Raw genomic sequence first — 13142 nt, 5'->3', positions numbered from 1 at the left:
GAGGAGTCACGAAAAAATCAAAAAAAAATTAAAAACAGAGTCAAAAACAGAAGAAAAAAATTTTCACCCTGGAGGATGCACGGGCCGGCGTTCAGCGCCCAGAAGATGCATCTGGCCAGCGTTCAGCACCAGAACAGAGCATCTTCCTGGCGCTGAACGCCCAAAACAAGCAACATCCTGGCGTTTAACGCCAGGATGCGCACGCAGAGGACAATCTGGCGCTGAACGCCAGAAACAAGCTTGAAACTGGCGTTTAACGCCCAGATCAAGCATCACATGGGCGTTTAACGCCCAGATCAAGCATCACATGGGCGTTTAACGCCCAGAACATGCACCAATGGGCGTTTGAACGCCAGAATGGTGCATGAAGGCAATTTACACGCCTATAGGGTGAAGGAATGGTATTTCTTTTCACCACAGGATCTGTGGACCCCACAGGATCCCCACCTACCCTATTCTCACCTTCCCTCTTAATCCTATTTTTGTGATTTGAATATCCATGTCACAATTCCCTATACCCTTCACCAATCACCTCAATTCCTCTTCCCAATTACCCCATGCACCATTCACATCAACCTCCTCTTCCCCATAAACCCCACCTACCCCCACTACATTCAAATTCAATTTCCCACCCTTTCCCACCCAAAATGGCCGAAACCCAACCCCCCCTCTCCCTATAAATACCTCTCCTTTCTTCTTCATTTTCACACAACACAAACCCCTTCTTCTCTCCTATAGCCGAACCCTCTTCTCCCTCTCTACTCAAATTCTCTTCTTCTTCTTCTACTCTTCTTTTCTTTTTTGCTCGAGGACGAGCAAATTTTAAGTTTGGTGTGGTAAAAAGCCTAGCTTTTTATTTTTCATTCACCATCAATGGCACCCAAGACCGGAGTTTCCTCAAGAAAAGGAAAAGGGAAGGCAAAAGCTTCCACTTCCGAATCATGGGAAAAGGAGAGATTCATCTCCAAGAGCCACCAAGACCACTTCTATGATGTTGTGGCAAAGAAGAGGGTGATCCCTGAGGTCCCCTTCAAGCTCAAAAAGAATGAGTATCCGGAAATCCGACATGAGATCCAAAGAAGAGGGTGGGAAGTCATCACCAACCCCATGCAACAAGTCGGATTATTGATGGTTCAAGAGTTCTATGCTAATGCATGGATCACTAGGAACCATGATCAAAGTATGAACCCGAATCCAAAGAACTATCTCACAATGGTTCGGGGGAAATACTTAGATTTCAGTCCGGAAAATGTGAGGTTGGCATTTCATCTACCCATGATGCAAGGTGATGAACGCCCCTACACAAGGAGGGTCAACTTCAATCAAAGGTTGGACCAAGTCCTTGCGGACATTTGTGTGGAAGGCACCCAATGGAGAGTAGACTCCAAAGGCAAACTGGTCCAACTAAGAAGACTGGACCTCAAGCCTGTAGCTAGAGGATGGTTGGAGTTCATCCAAAGATCCATCATCCCTACAAGCAACCGATCTGAAGTTACTGTGGATCGGGCCATCATGATTCATAGCATCATGATTGGAGAGGAAGTAGAGGTTCATGAAGTCATAGCCAATGAACTCTACAAAATAGCTGACAAGCCTTCATACATGGCACGGCTAGCCTTCCCCCACCTCATATGCCATCTATGTTATTCAGCTGGAGTTATCATAGATGGAGATGTCTCCATTGAAGAAGACAAGCCCATCACCAAGAAAAGGATGGAGCAAACAAGGGAAGTCCCTCACGGCCCCCAAGGAGAACATGAGGAAGTTCATCAACAAATGCCTCATGGAATGCACCTTCCTCCCAACAACTATTGGGAGCAACTCAGTACCTCCTTAGAAGACTTGAGCCAAAACGTGGAACAACTAAGGGTGGAACACCATGAACACGCCCTCACCCTCCAAGAAATAAGAGAAGATCAAAAAGCTATGAGGGAGGAGCAACAAAGGCAAGGAAGGGACATAGAAGAGTTGAAGAACATCATTGGTCCTTCAAGAAGAAGACGCCACTAGAGGTGGATTCATTCCTTGTTCTTTATTTTCTTTCTGTTTTCTGTTTTTAAGTATTATGTTTGTCTATGTTTTTGTGTTTCTACTTCATGATCATTAGTGTGTAACCATGCCTTAAAGCTATGAATAAAATCCATTAGTCCTTCACCTCTCTTAAAAGAAAAAATGTTTTAATTCAAAAGAACAAGAAGTACATAATTTTCGAAATTATTAGTGAATTTAATTTAATTATATTGATGTGGTGGCAATAATTTTTGTTTTCTGAATGAATGAATGAACAGTGCATATTTTTGATCTTGTTGTTTATGAGTGTTAAAATTGTTGGTTATTGAAAGAATGATGAACAAAGAGAAATGTTATTGATGATCTGAAAAACATCATGAATTTGATTCTTGAAGCAAGAAAAAGCAGCAAAAAAAAAAAAAAGTGGCGAAAATTTTAGCAAAGATCCAAGGCTTTGAGCATTAATGGATAGGAGGGCCCAAGGAAATAAAATCCAGGCCTAAGCGGCTAAATCAAGCTGTCCCTAACCATGTGCTTGTGTCATGAAGGTCCAAGTGAAAAGCTTGAGACTGAATGGTTAAAGTCGTGATCCAAAGCTAAAGAGTGTGCTTAAGAGCTCTGGACACCACTAACTGGGGACTCTAGCAAAGCTGAGTCACAATCTGAAAAGGTTCACCCAGTTATGTGTCTGTGGCATTTGTGTATCCGGTGGTAATACTGGAAGACAAAGTGCTTAGGGCCACGGCCAAGACTCATAAAGTAGCTGTGTTCAAGAATCAACATGCCTAAATAGGAAAGTCAATAACACTATCTGAAATTCTAAGTTCCTAGAGAAGCCAATCACTCTAAACTTCAAAGGAAAAAGTGAGATGCCAAAACTGTTCAGAAGCAAAAAGCTACAAGTCCCGCTCATGTAATTAAATTAATATTCATTGATATTTTGGACTTTATAGTATATTCTCTTCTTTTTATCTTATTTGATTTTCAGTTGCTTGGGGACAAGCAACAATTTAAGTTTGGTGTTGTGATGAGCGGATAATTTATACGCTTTTTGGCATTGTTTTCATATAGTTTTTAGTAAGTTTGAGCTACTTTTAGGGATGTTTTCATTAGTTTTTATGTTAAATTCACATTTCTGGACTTTACTATGAGTTTGTGTGTTTTTCTGTGATTTCAGGTAAATTCTAACTGAAATTGAGGGATTTGAGCTAAACTCTGAAGAAGGCTGACAAAAGGACTGCTGATGCTGTTGGATTCTGACCTCCCTGCACTCGGAATGGATTTTCTGGAGCTACAGAACTCCAATTGGCGCGCTCTCAACGGCGTTGGAAAGTAGACATCCAGGGCTTTCCAGCAATATATAATAGTCCATACTTTATTCGAAGAATGATGACGTAACTTGGCGTTAAACGCCAAGTACAAGCTGCTGTCTGAAGTTAAACGCCAGAAAAACGTCATGATCCGGAGTTGAACGCCCAAAACACGTCATAACTCAGAGTTCAACGCCAAGATATGCCTTAGCTCGTGGAATGATCAAGCTCAGCCCAAGCAGACACCAAGTGGGCCCCGGAAGTGAATTTATGCATCAATTACTTACTCATGTAAACCCTAGTAGCTAGTCTAGTATATATAGGACATTTATCTATTGTATTAGACATCCTGGACTGTATTTTGAATCCTGTGATCACGTTAGAGAGGGCTGGCCATTCGGCCATGCCTGAACTCTTTGCTTATGTATTTTCAACGGTGGAGTTTCTGCACACCATAGATTAAGGGTGTGGAGCTCTGCTGTACCTCAAGTATCAATGCAATTCTATTTTCTTTTATTCAAATCTCTCTTATTCTTATTCCAAGATATTCATTCATACCCAAGAACATGATGAATGTGATGAGTCAAATTACCCTCATCATCATTCTCACCTATGAATGCGCGTGATTGACAACCATGTCCGTTCTACATGCAACTGAGCTTGAATGCGTATCTCTTAGATTTCCCAACAGAATCTTCGTGGTATAAGTTAGATAGTTGGCGGCATTTATGAGGATCCGGAAAGTCTCACCTTGTCTGTGGTATTCCGAGTAGGATCCTGGGAATCCAGAAAGTCCAACCTTGTCTGTGGTGTTCCGAGTAGGATTCCGGTAATGAATGACCGTGACGTGCTTCAAACTTTAACCTGCTGGGCGTTCGTGACAGACGCAAAAGAGGGATTCTATTCCAGTAGGAGCGGGAACCAACCGGTGATTAGCCGTACTGTGACAGAGTGCGTTAGCATAGTTTTCACTGCGAGGATGGGATGTAGCCATCAGCCATGGGTGATGCCTCCAGACTGGTTAGCTGTGCGAGTGACAGCCGCACAGGTTATTTTCCCGTGAGGAATGAAAGTAGCCACAGTTGATGGTGAACCCCTATACAAAGCTTGCCATGGAAAGGAGTAAGAAGGATTGAGTAGAAGCAGTAGGAGAGCAGGCGTCCCTGGGCTCTACAGCATCTCCATCCACTTATCTGAAATTCCTACCAATGAATCTGCATAAGTATCTTTATCCCTTTCATTATTTCTATTTTCAAAAACCCATAAACTATTTTAATCTGCCTAACTGAGATTTGCAAGGTGACCATAGCTTGCTTCATACCAACAATCTCTGTGGATTCGACCCTTACTCACGTAAGGTTATTACTTGGACGATCCAGTACACTTGCTGGTTAGTTGAACGAGATTGTGAAGAAAATAAACAATGCCCTCAGAGTATACATCCTTTATAAACAAAAGAACAAGTGATCACAATTTCGTCCACCAGCGTTCCATATTGCCCACCAGCAACCGTTCTGAAGTTACCTTTAAAAGAGCAGTGATGATTCACTGCATCATGTTGGGGAAAGAAGTAGAAGTCCATCAACTGATCTCGTGTGAACTATACAAAATAGCAAACAGGAATTCCAAGGATGCCAGATTGGCCTATCCAAGCCTAATTTCTATGCTCTGCAGAGATGCTGGAGTGAAGATGAGAATAACAGAGTATATCTCAGTTGAAAGGCCAATCACTAGAATATCAATGGACAGACAACAGCTGCAGGATGATCCAATCAAGGGGAGAGCACAGGAAGTCCTCCCAGAACTTCCTCAATTCGAATATTGGGAACACATTGAAGTAGCTATTTCCAAATTGCAAGAAGCTATGAACCAAATAAAGGAAGAACAGAACAATCAAAGTAGCATGATTTGCAAACTGCTTAAGGAACAGGAAGAGCAAGGGCATGATCTAAGGGAACTGAAGTGCCAGAAATTAATCCTTGAAAAGTACCCCACAGACTAGAGGAACATCTACTTCTCAAAACACAGGTTGTTGAGTTCTAATTTTAGCTTTAACTCTGTGGTAGTGTTATTATAGAAATTTACCTTAGGAGATATATATATAGTAGTAGTAGTAGTAGTAATTAGTATATCTATTCTGGTTTTATTTCCAATTAAGTTATAATTTATTGCTCTCATCATCATCAGGCATGAATAAAATAGTAGATAATTAGAATAAAGAAGTAATTTATTTTCGAGTTCTTAATAATAAAAATTATAATTAACTATATGTGGTGGCAACACTTTCTGTTCTCTGAATGAATGCTTGAACAGTGCATAATTTTTATCTTGAATTTTATGAATATTGGCTCCTGAAAGAATGAGGAACACGAAAAATATTATTAATGATCTGAAAAATCATGAAATTGATTCTTGAAGCAAGAAAAAGCAGTAAAAAAAAAATTTTCAAGAAATCATTGGATCAAGAAAAGGAATAAAAGCCAACAGCCCTTAAAACCAAAAGGCAAGGGTGAAAAGGATCCAAGGCTTTGAGCATCAGTGGATAGGAGGGCCCAAGGAAGTAATTCCAAGCCTAAGCGGCTAAATCAAGCTGTCCCTAACCATGTGCTTGTGGCATGCAGGTCCAAGTGAAAAGCTTGAGACTGAGTGGTTAAAGTCGTGATCCAAAGCAAAAAGAGTGTGCTTAAGAGCTCTGGACACCTCTAATTGGGGACTTTAGCAAAGCTGAGTCACAATCTGAAAAGGTTCACCCAGTCATGTGTCTGTGGCATTTATGTATCCGGTGGTAATACTGGAAAACAAAGTGCTTAGGGCCACGGCCAAGACTCACAAAGTAACTGTGTTCAAGAATCAACATACTACACTAGGAGAATCAATAATACTATCTGAATTCTGAGTTTCTATGGATGCCAATCATTCTGAATTTCAAAGGATAAAGGGAGATGCCAAAACTGTTCAAAAACAAAAAGCTACAAGCCCCGCTCATTTAATAAGAATCTGAGCTCCACATAAAAACTCTAAAATATTATTACTTCTTAATTCCTTTCAATCCTATTTTATTTATCTAGTTGCTTGAGGACAAGCAACAGTTTAAGTTTGGTGTTGTGATGAGCGGATATTTTATACGCTTTTTGGGGGTAATTTCATGTAGATTTTAGTATGTTTTAATTAGTTTTTAGTAGAATATTATTAGTTTTTAGGCAAAAATCATATTTCTGGACTTTACTATGAGTTTGTGTGTTTTTCTGTGATTTCAGGTAATTTCTGGCTGAAATTGAGGGAGCTGAACAAAAATCTGAGTTAGGATGAAAAAGGACTGCTGATGCTGTTGGATCCTAACCTCCCTGCACTCGGAATGGCTTTTTTGGAGCTACAGAAGCCCAATTGGCGCGCTCTTAACGGCGTTGGAAAGTAGACATCTAGGGCTTTCCAGCAATATATAATAGTTGATACTTTGCGCGAAGATAGACGACGTAACTTGGCGTTGAACGCCAAGTACATGCTGCTATCTGGAGTTAAACGCCAGAAACACGTCATGATCCGGAGTTGAACGCCCAAAATACGTTATAACTTGGAGTTCAACTCCAAGAAAAGCCTCAGCTCGTGGATAGCTTTAGTCTCAGCCCCAGCACACACCAAGTGGGCCCCAGAAGTGGATTTCTGCACCAATTATCTTAGTTTACTCATATTCTGTAAACCTAGGTTACTAGTTTACTATTTAAACAACTTTTAGAGACTTATCTTGTACCTCATGACATTTTCAGATTTGAATTTTATACACTTTGACGGCATGAGTCTCTAAGCTCCATTGTTGGGGGTGAGGAGCTCTGCAGCGTCTCAATGAATTAATGCAATTGTTTCTATTTCATTCAAACGTTTGTGTGTTCCTATCTAAGATGTTCATTCGCGCTTAATTGTGAAGGAGGTGATGATCCGTGACAATCATCACCTTCCTCAATCTATGAACGTGTGCCTGACAAACACCTCCGTTCTACATCAGACTGAATGGGCATCTCTTAGCTTCTATAATTAGAATCTTCGTGGTATAAGCTAGAATTGATAGCGGCCATTCTTGAGGATTCGGAAAGTCTAAACCTTGTCTGTGGTATTCCGAGTAGGATTCAAGGATTGAATGGCTGTGACGAGCTTCAAACTCGTGATTGCTGAGCGTGATGACAAACGCAAAAGGATCAATGGATCCTATTCCAACATGATCGAGAACCAACAGCTGATTAGCCGTGCTGTGACAGAGCATCTGGACCGTTTTCACTGAGAGGATGGGAGGTAGCCACTGACAATGGTGACACCCTACATACAGCTTGCCGTAGACGGGCTTTACAAACAATTGAGTTGCATATTATGTTGCAGAAATTCAGAGGACAAAGCATCTCCGAAACCCCAACATATTCCCCATTACTGCACAACAAGTAACGATTTTATTCTCTTTTATTCTTTTTATCTAATAATTCCAATTGATAATTTTGATTGACATCCTGACTAAGAATAATAAAATAAACATAGCTTGCTTCAAACCAATAATCTCCGTGGGATCGACCCTTACTCACGTAAGGTATTACTTGGACGACCCAGTGCACTTGCTGGTTAGTTGTACGGATTACAAATTCGTGCACCAGTTGCTAACTTGGGATTCAAGTTGGCAACGCCATTGAAACCTTACTTCAGGAAGAGAACAAACAACCTTGCAAGAAAGTGGTCTCCTGTGAGAACTATGCACGTTGCTAACTTGGAGTTACATTGGAGTGCTTGGCAGCAACGCCAAGAAGCAAACTGGGCAAGAAGAAGAGGAGTTGTTGGCGTTGCCAACGCCAGGAACAAGAGTGTGCTTCTAGGCAACGCCAAGCAGCCCTGGAGAGCACATTTGGGCATTGCCAACTTGGAGAAAGGGTGAGTGTTTGAAGGCAACACCAAGCAACCCTGGAGTGCACATTTGGGCGTTGCCAACTTGGGCCAGGAAGGAGCTTCGAGGGCGTTGCCAACGTGGGAAGTATAGGCGTTATTCAAGGCAACGCTGAGCTAGAAGAACTTGGGCCAGGAAGGAGCTTCGAGGGCGTTGCCAACGTGGGAAGTATAGGCGTTGTTCAAGGCAACGCTGAGCTAGAAGAACCTGAGCCAGGAAGGAGTTTCGAGGACGTTGCCAACGTGCTACTTCATTGGGGGTGTTTAGAGGCAACGCCAGGGAGAAAAGCTTGGCAGGCACCAAGCCTTGGATCTCCACCCACGTTGCCAACGCCAGGAAACATAGGCGTGTTCAAGGACAACGCCAAGCAACAAGCATGGAGCCTTGAGGAAGGCTCGAGCATGTTGCCAACGCCAGCTTCCAAAGGCGTGTTTGGGGGCAACGTAGCAAGCAAAGCCAAGCAGCCCTGGAGAAGCTCACTCGAGCACGTTGCCAACTTGAGGATATATTGGCATGTCCAATGCCAACGCCAGGCAAGAAAGCTTGCCCAGGGGAAGAAGCATGCACGTTGCCAACGCCAGCTTCCAAAGGCGTGTCCTAAAGCAACGTGACAAGCTATTTTGAGAAGCAATCCCTTCACTCGAGCACGTTGCCAACGCCAGCTTCTAGAGGCGTGTTCCAAGGCAACGTGACAAGCAAAGTTGAAGGCTAGAAAGCAGCCCTGGAGGGGAGCACGAGCACGTTGCCAACGTGCCAACAAGGGGGCGTGTTTGAGGACAATGCCAGCCCCATGTTTCAGCCTTGGGAGGCTTGGCACGTTGCCAACTTGAGAAGAAAGGGGCGTGTTCGGCAACAACTTGGCAGCCTGACATTACCTTCTTTGAGGAAGCATAACTTGAGCTACAAAGCTCCAATTAAGATGATTACAAGTGCATTAGAAAGAAGACACTCTGAGCTTTCCAATGATGTATGATAGTCCATATTGAAGCAGAGGATTGATACTCAAATTTTGGGCAACATTAAGCATGAATGTAAAGTCAAGAAGAAGGAAAACAAGTTGTTAGCAACAACTTGGGCTAGCAACGCCCAAGTCTCAAAGCTCACTCCCAGGAAAACACAATGCACGTTGCCAATGTGCATTAAGGCTAGCGTTATTGGCAAAAACGCCAAGCCATTGGGCCAGAAGCATCATGAATGAACTCCTCCTTCCATGTCTAGCAACACTTCTTCCATTGAGCCAAGAATTCAACAAAGAGGAAGCCCACATTGCTAGCCCAATTGAAGATCTTTGAAGGAGTTTTAGGACTAATATAAATAGAGAAGGAGTTTGTACTTTGAGGGGACTTTTCTTTTAGACATTTTTTCTAGACTTTTAGGGACTTTTTACTTACTAGCACTTTTACTGGGAGAACTCTCTTGCATTTTCCGGGAGGATACCGGAAAGCTATTTTGGTTCTTCTTGGAACTTTTCATTTTTGAAGTTTTTAAGCATTTTCTTCTTCTTCTTCATCCTTCTTGACACTTAGTTTAATTTTCATTTATGGCAATTGTTGTTGAAATTGGAGCTATGATTCACTAAACCCCACTTTCATTAGGGGGAAGAGCTCTGCTTGTTTGAATGCATTGATAAATCATCTTCTCCTTCTCAATACAAGTGGTTAATCCAAGAGGAAACTCTTGTTCTTCAAAGATTCAATCACCATCGAGAGAGGGGTTAATCTATATGAATTGTATGGTGAATTTGAGAAATGAACCACATAGTTCAGTTTAGAGTTCATCCTTTCATAATCTCCTTAATCAATACACTTTGGTTGGTATGTGAGATGTAACCTCCCTAAGTTGAGATTCTGAAAATTGTGTGGCTTGGATTAGAAATTGAGCTTCATCTCTTCTCATGAACAATTAGATCACGAGAGTGGCAGTTGGTTATGTTGAGAGAAATTGGTTCACCAAGAGATTGGGATTCAATTACCCACTTGCCATGGATCTATACCCATGATTGAGAAGGAATTGATCAACATCAATTCATGAGAATTTGCATCTCTGATCCCTAATGATTCTTTCCATCATTAATTCTCAATACTTTTGCTCTTAGTTGTTTTAACACCCATTACCCCATTTTCCTTCTACATTCTTGCAATTTATTATTCTTGTTATCTACATTCTGTCTCTTTATTTCTTGCTCTTAGCTCTTATGTTCTTTAAATTTCTGCAACCTTTAATTCCTTGCAATTTATCTTTGATGTCATTTAAGTTTCTTGCATTTTAAGTTTCAGTTATTTACTTTCATTTTATTTCTATATTCCATTTCTTAAATTCCTTGCCATTTAAATTCCTGCAATTATGTTCAAAAAATCACAATGCTCATAAAATCAAAACCATGTTTGCTTGACTAAATTCATCATTAAACTAAAGTTGCTTAATCTACCAATCTCCGTGGGATCGACCTCACTCTTAGTGAGTTTTATTACTTGATACGACCCGGTATACTTGCCGCTTATACGTGAAATTTAATTTTTTTTACGTATCAAATGTAGATGGATGAGAGTTTGAATTATTGGCATCCCGGTTGAAGTTAAGGTTGAGCACTTTTATATAGCTATAACTTCGATATGTACTGTAAATAAAATGAAGGAGAAAGGTTTTTTAGTACATATGTTTTAAAGTAAGTAGATTATAACTTTATGGGTAATGAGTGGATTTTTTCTTCTCTTTAAATTTTATTTCCCATGGATATGGATTTCTTGCAACAAATGGTGGGTTTTGATTATTATGTATTTACAATCTTTGATGCTTTTTTGTTCTGATTGTTAGTTAATTATGTGTTTTTAGAATCAATTTTATGCTTTTTAGTTTGTAGGAATTTATCATTAAGATTAATTAAAGCTATGTTAATATGTTTTCTAACTTCTTCTTTTGATTTCATACATGATATCTTGATGGTTACTTCCTGGCATCAGCTAGCAATAAAGTAATTCATGAAACTTGCCCCTTTTGTCCATTTATTGTGTCACTTCCACACTGCCACACCATCATTTCTCAAGATTTTCTTTTCAATAAGCTGTATTTATGTTCTTATATAATCTACTCATTGAGATATTTTCTTGAATGCAGTTTTATGTTTGTGATTTTCCAAATGACAATCCCCAAAGAGTGAAAAAGTTTGCGCACTGAAGGACACATTTGTTTGTAACATGATTGACTATACATTTTACTAGAATCGCTGTTGATGATTGTCGTTATGGTGTCCTTTTCTATTCTTACCATGAGGTGAGTTGTACTACGGTCTCTATTGTGGAAACCCCCCACCCACCCACCCCTTTCCTTAACAACTCTGCCTTCTTCTCTTTTCTTGAAAAAAAAAAGGAAAAATAAAAGATACATGGAAACAAGAACTCAATCTTTGTGGTTTACTTTTCATTGGATCTTCTTGGGATGTTAAAGAGCATTTTCTGCATTAATATTGTTTTAGATTTTCTGCTTTACTCATGGATGCTTACACATTATTTTTGTATTCTTTTCCTTCTAATCAGATTTCTTGTTTTATGAACATCATATATATATATATATATATATATATATATATATATATATATATATATATATATATATATATATTTCTCTCTCATGTTTTCTTTAGTAATAAAAGTTATCTTATGTTTGGTATGGTAGGAAAGGAGGTTGGTAAAGTGATAAAGTAAGACTTTAATCAACCTCCTTAATGATTTTCTAATCTAGGTTCAGGTTGAAAGAAAATTATCGATGAGAAAAAAAGTGATTAGTTGATTTTGAATTAGTGTGGGTTGGTCTCAAATTTATCTTTTTTCAGTGTAGGTTTTATTTTATTTTTCAATTCTCTTGAAATTTCAGCTAAACTCTTTTGGGTGATTGATAAAAGTTTGTAGCTTTTATTTTATTTTTATCTGGGTGAATCTTCATAATTCATGGGTTTAAATGAATTTTCTAGAGAAAACATTTTGCTTTATTTGCAAATTGGCTTCTCGAAAATTATGCTCCTGCTGGATCCATTTCCTATTAGTGTGATTTTGCAATTTATGAGTCTTTATTCGGTTTGTAGCATGATATATTTTTCACTGTGGTTCTTATTGTTTTCATTTTCCATTATTTGCACATTGGATTATATAAAATTCACTTTTCATACATATGAAGTCTCATTCTGATTTTACTTATGTGGTGGAGAAAGATTCTTAGGATTTTACCTTTACTTTTATACTCTGGTTACAAGTTGGTAACATGGTACTGACATAGACATCTTTGTAATTCAGGCACCACCCGTGATATTGTTCTCTTTTGCCAGTGCAGGACTCGCAGTTAATTTTCTTGATGGTTGTTTGTCATGATCACTACAAGAAAAACACCCATTCAGATACACTTGAAAAGTGTAGCCCAAAGTAAAAAAAATGATGCCTTAGGCTACGGCTACGCTTTCTGGGCTACGTTTTTTGGGGTGATTCCTATTCGGCCGTTGCCTATTCTCAAAGGCTACGCTTTTCAAGTGATGCTATCCAAGACCAAAAGCTACGCTTTTCAGCTTCTATTTTTGCCAGAATAGGCTACGCTTTTCAATGATGCTGCATCACTTGTAAAGCGTAACCACATTATATACCATGGCTACTTTTTATAACTGTAGCCTTAGGTTCCTCTTTTTTTTTATACTATAGCTACTGTATATAATGTAGCCTTAGGTCCCTTATTATTTTTTTATTTTCTGTATATATATATATATATTCTAATAATTATTAATATAACATAATATTTAGTAATATGATTACATGCATAATAATTTTGTATTTTTAATTACATGAATTAAATATTATAAAATAAAAATAAATACATAATTATACTAAATAATTTCTTTAAATAATAAAAATTATCTCTAACTA

Source organism: Arachis hypogaea, chromosome 6 (assembly GCF_003086295.3).
Source record: "Arachis hypogaea cultivar Tifrunner chromosome 6, arahy.Tifrunner.gnm2.J5K5, whole genome shotgun sequence".
NCBI lineage: Eukaryota > Viridiplantae > Streptophyta > Magnoliopsida > Fabales > Fabaceae > Arachis > Arachis hypogaea.
This window is presented reverse-complemented; position numbering follows the sequence as displayed.